A 6,000-nucleotide genomic window follows, 5' to 3' on the forward strand; every position below is an offset into this window, starting at 1 on the left:
GAGGCACTCCATGTGCAAAGTCGGGGCTGCATTGTAAGTCGAGGTCATTGCAGTATGCACTCGGCTAGTGGTATTCCCAACTTTGGTGCAGGCAGCAACAATGTGTTGATTTCGCAGGGAATACAGCAGTTCCAAACAATTCTTCAGTGTCGTTTCGATGGTATCTTGGGTTGAAGCACCAAACACTCACTTCCAAGGGCTCAGGACTGGTTTCTCCAACACTTGGCAGAGCATGACTCACAGCAGAGGAGCCCAGGTGCTGGTAGAAAAATGTAGAAAAATGCAGGTAAAGTCTTTGATATCCCATAGACTTCAGTAAAAGGAGGCAAGCCCAAAAAAGCCCTTGGAGAACCAGGATATAGAGAGAAAAGTCCAGTGCTGTCACTCTCAGTTAAGAAGCATCTGGTAGCAGGCTAACAAAGCAAAGAAATCAGCAAAGTGGCAGTCCCTCCTGGCAGCACAACAGCTCTTCTTTCTGGCAGAATGTCCTCAGTCCAGAAGTGTCCTGAGTGTATGATGTCAGAGGTCCAGTACTTATACCCATTATAGCCTTTGAAGTAGAGAGACTTCAAAGAAAGGCATTTGTAGTGCGCAAGACCCCGCCCTTCCTGGCCCTGGTTCCAGACACACCACAGGAGGGTATGCAGCTCTTTGTGTGGGGACAGACACATCCCTATTCAGGTGCAAGGGTCAGCCCCTCCCTCACTCAAGCTCAGGAATACCCATCAGCCTGGTGATGGGCCATCAGGATATGCAGGGCACACATTAGCTCCCTTTGTGTGTGACTGTCTAGAGGGAATGCACAAAGCCCAGCTACCATCCAACCCAGGCATGTATTCTAGGGACAGACGCACAAAATCCTTAAAGTAAGAAAAAGACAACTTTCTAAAAGTGGTATTTTCAGACCTGAAATTTAAAAACCAGCTTTACAAATATATGTGTTTTTAAAATGTGAGTCCAGATACACCAAACTTTCTCTTCCTATCTTTTCCCAATTGGAAGTTACAGTAGTAAAGTGTTACATGGCAACATCAATGCTAACCTATGGGAGAGGTAGGCTTTGCTCTAGTACCCCAGGGCTCTTCCCTCAGCCCGACTCTGTTCAACATCTACGTGGCACCCCTCGCCCACGTCGCCCGACAGCATGACCTCAACATCATCTCCTACGCCGACGACACCCAGCTGATCCTCTCCCTCACTAAAGACCCTCACACTGCAAAAACCAACCTCTACGAAGAAATGAAGGACATCGCTGAACGGATGAAGAACAGCCGACTGAAGCTGAACTCAGACAAGACGGAGGTCCTCACCTCGGCCCCACCTCCTCAGCCTGGGAAGACTCCTGGTGGCTGACAACACTGGGAACAGCACCGACACCCACAGACCATGCACGCAACCTAGGGGTCATCCTCTACGCCACCCTCGCCATGACTAAGCAGGTCAATGCCATCTCCTCATCCGGCTTCAACACCCTCCAAATGCTCCACAGGATCTTCAAGTGGATCCACTCCGAAACGAGAAACACAGTCACCCAGGCCCTCGTCACCAGCAGGCTGGACTACGGAAACGCCCTCTACGCAGGAACGTTGGCCAAGCTCCTAAGACGGCTGCAACGCATCCAGAACACCTCGGCACACCTAATCCTCGACATCCCCCACCGCAGTCACATCACCCCCCACCTGAGAGATCTGCACTGGCTCCCCGTCAACAAGAGGGTCACCTTCAAGCTCCTCCTCAACGAGCACAAAGCTCTCCACAACACCGGCCCAGAATACCTCAACAGGCGACTCAACTTCTACACCCCCACCCGCCAGCTCCGCTCCGCAGGCCTCACCATCGCCACAGTCCCTCGCATCCGAAGAACATTCGCCGGTGGCAGATCCTTCTCCCACCTCGCTGCCAAGATCTGGAACACCCTCCCCACAAAACTACGGCAGACCCAAGACTTACTGACCTTCAGAAGACTCCTCAAGGCCTGGCTCTTTGATCAGTAGCAGCACCACTCCCACCCCCAGTGCTGTGAGACCCTAACGGGTATGTAGTGCACTTTATAAGTGTCTTAATTGATTGATTGATTGGTTGATAGTAAAAAACAAATGTAGCTCTTTTTCACTGCTAGGACATGTAAAACTCAAACGTACATATCCTATTCTTTAAGTACAATGCACCCAAGCCCATGGGGCTACGTAGGGCCTACCTTAAAGGTGATTTGGGGGCGTTGCCAAGATGGCGGCGTAGGAAGACGCACTCTTCGGAGCTCCTGCCATCGGCCTTCTACAGCACGGGCTCCATCCTCACGTAGCCCCCTCTTAGCGACCCCATTAGCCCGCCCGGTGTCCCTATACTGCGGGGATCCAGCTGGGTTGTTCCTGACCCGCAGGGATCACCTGTGTGACGATCCACCGGTCGGCCTGTGGCGCGGCCTGGGCCCGCAACCAGCGCTGGAGGCGGAGCGACCGGTCGGAGAAGCAGCAGCCGAGCCGGAGGCCCGAGATCGGGCGCGACCCCCCACCTAACCCGGTGAGTCCTCGGTGGGTCTGACCCACGCCTTCTTCGGCGCGAGGCATCGGTGGCACCACAACCTGATTGCTTCTGCAGACCCGCCGCCACGGCAAGAGTGTGGAGACTGGTGGGTGTGCCCGCCAGGCTCCGGGTGTGAGGAGTTGGGAACAGCGGTGGTGAGCGAAAACCCGCGCTGAGCAAGGAGACCTAGCCGGCGGTGAAGCAAGACAGGGCCCAGGATCTGGATTGCCAAAGGGGGGACCACACTAGAGAATTGGGGCTGAGAGCCCGTGATTTGAGGCCCCTCCACGCAGTTTCGAGAGTCCACAGCGGGCCCGGCCCGCGCATGAGAGTTGCGTGAGGCGGCAGACGGGAGACACCTCTGTTGCTGCTGCGGGCCTGCCGAAGGGAATACTCCGGAGAGACCGCGGATGCAAGGCCCTGAACCTGGTGACACGGTGAGAGCTACGTCGTTGCCCGCGATATTGGGTGGCAGCCACAGCTAAGGAAGCCGGTGTGGTGCCTGCGAGAAAGGACGCGGTCCCTGCCCGGAGCGGACAGGGCTCATTGGAGCCGGAGGGAATCCTATCGGAGGGGCCCTCGGCGGAAGGTAGTACCCCCCAGCGTGGTTCTCCGAGACGAGGGCCTAGTCGGGCGCCATTTTGTTGTGTGGTGTGAGACAGCTATTGACACGTGGTCTGGCAGCCAGTGCGGCCTACACACACTCTGACACCGGACCTAGTGACTTTCCAGGAGGTTAGCCCGCCGCAGAGTAATTATCATGTCACAGCGCTCAAAAATCCGTAAGGACAGGACAATGAAAGACATGTTCGCCAAAGCCCAATCGCCCACGACGGCTAAGGAGGCTTCGGTGGCTGGTGCAAAATGGGGCGCGCCTGACACGGACGGTGCGGAACCCATCACAAAGGCCTTCCTTGAGTCCCTCTTCGCGTCACTGCGGGAAGACATCCACACTCTCAAAAAAGAATTTGCAGCTGAGATCCGAGCAGTATGATCGGATCTGGACGGCGTTGGAGAACGGGTGACGGATCTCGAGGCGAAACAGGATAACCGAGACACCGAAACAGAGGCACTACAACAGGAAATTATACGCCTCCATGACCAACAGGTGGATCTGCAATCGCACTTGGAGGATCTGGAAAATCATTCCAGACGACACAACGTGCGCATTCAGGGAGTGGCTCACTCAGATGAGGATAAAGACCTTTTCAAGTTCACCAGGGAGCTCTTTAATCATATCCTTGGCCGGCCGGAAGATACGGCACTCCCGATTGACAGAGCACATAGGGTCGGATCCCAGCATACTGGGTCGACTTTCCCTGCAGACATTCTAGTCTGTGTTCAGGATTTCCGCACTAAGGAGGATATCCTTCAGAAAGCGAGGCAGAAGCAGCTCATCTCCTTTCGCAGTCATTCCCCGACACTTTTCCAGGATCTCTCTGCACTTACACTGCAGAAACGCTGCTGCTTCAAACCAGTCACGAGCCATCTCCAACAGCAGGCTATACCCTATAGCTGGGGACACCCATTCAGGATTGTGTTTAAGCTGAACAACAAACTCTACCAGCTCCGCTTCCTCAAAGAAGCCTGTCAGGTGCTAGGTATAGACCTGCAGACGGAGGAGGATGAGCAGCCATCTCGTCAAGAAGGAAAGGGAGAATCCTCATCTCAATGGCGCCAACAGCGGAACCGGCGCCGCGTCAAGAGGCCTCCGAAGACGGAGATCGAAAGTGGTCGCAGGGCGGCGGTGGAGGCAGTATCTGCGGATTTATCATCACAGCAGCCGGGCAGATGATGCACTTAAAACTCACAAAACCCGGGGGTCTCAGGTGCTCTTTTGGGGCCCTACGGGGGGGACGAATGAGAGACTGGACTTCTTTTCCCCCGGGAAACGGTGTGACCAGTCATCTGTGAGAGATGATGGACAATGGTGTACTTTTCTATCACTATAGTGTAAAAGTCATAGCATAATATCAACAAAATGAATGGAAGAAAATGCATAAAGGAACCACAAAACAATTGAATTATAAAAACTATATTTCATTTAATAAATACACATAATACTAATCTCAACTAAACCATGCTTTCCAGATTAAATTCGTGGCTCCTGAAGAAGGCGTTTCTCATAGCGCCGAAACGCGCGTCGAACAATATTGATTGCCACTCTGTTATTTTAGATATACTTTTCTTCATGTATTATATGGAAATTGTATACTTGCCTTGTTTATAACTGATGTTATTTTATTGATTGTTTTTAATATGAACACTTGTGTATTTATTAAATGAAATATAGTTTTTATAATTCAATTGTTTAGTGGTTCCTTTATGCATTTTCTTCCATTCATTTTGTTGATATTATGCTATGACTTTTACACTGTATATTTCCCTGTATTAATAATTGATATTTTGAACAGGGGGTCCTTGTTATTTACACTGCTTTTCTATCACTATACCTTTCAGTTCCTAGTTCTGGGATGTTGGCGAGGGGGGGGAGGGTGGAGGGGGGGGGGGGTGTTGGGGTTGGAAGGAGGGAAGAGACTGGGGTGTACATTTTTGCGGGAGGGAGAGGGAGGGGTTCCAGGTGCTGGGGGGTCCACCACGAAACACTGACATGAGTTCTCAGTATCTTGTAGCAGGCCGCGTCCGGATACGATTCAAAAAGGAGGGGGAGCCATGTTGGGGTGAGGGTACAGGCTCCGGGGGTGGCCCCCGGAACACGGAGCAGAAGAAGATGAGGGTGACTTTTGGCCCCCACTGAAGTGCGCGTTCTCTCCCTAAATGTGAAACGGAGAGCAGTGTTATCCTGCCTTGAACATGTGCAAGCTGGCATTTGTCTCCTACAGGAGACGCATCTACTGCAGAAGGACTGCTCAAGGATGAGGGCACGTAACTTTCCACAACCGTTCTTGTCATCCGCCCGAACAAGAAAGCTGGGGTTGCGATCTTAGTGGCACAGAAGTTTCGAGGGCGGGTGCTACGGAAGGGAGCGGAGATAAAGGTGAGGTTGTTATCGTACCACTTCTCTCTGGGGGGTCTGAATTCACGATTTGCTCAGTATATGCCCTAATGAGGGTCAGGAAAAATTATTTCATGAAGCGCTTAGCGTAGTGGCGGCATCCGAAGATAGGCACATCCTTATAGGGGGAAACCCCAACCTTGTGTTAGACACCACGTTAGATAGGTCGGCGCAGTGCACTACACAGGCTGGGACTTTGTCCGAGGGGGGTCTGACGAGACTTGGGGAACTGGGTATGGTAGACCTCTGGCACAGCTTCCACCCGGGCACTAGAGCTTACTCATACTTCTCGAGCGCACATCGCACATACGCCAGATTGGATTACTTTTTGGCCTCTACTTCCCTCCAGGCGCTGACATCCACTGTAGATATAGGGGTGGCGTCTCTTTCTGATCACGCTCCCATTTCGGCGACTTTCCTTTTCCCCCCAGTGCAACGACCCTCCCGTTGTTGGCGACTCA

The sequence above is a fragment of the Lissotriton vulgaris genome, chromosome 3_1 (assembly GCF_964263255.1).
Source record: "Lissotriton vulgaris chromosome 3_1, aLisVul1.2, whole genome shotgun sequence".
Classification (NCBI taxonomy): Eukaryota; Metazoa; Chordata; class Amphibia; order Caudata; family Salamandridae; genus Lissotriton; species Lissotriton vulgaris.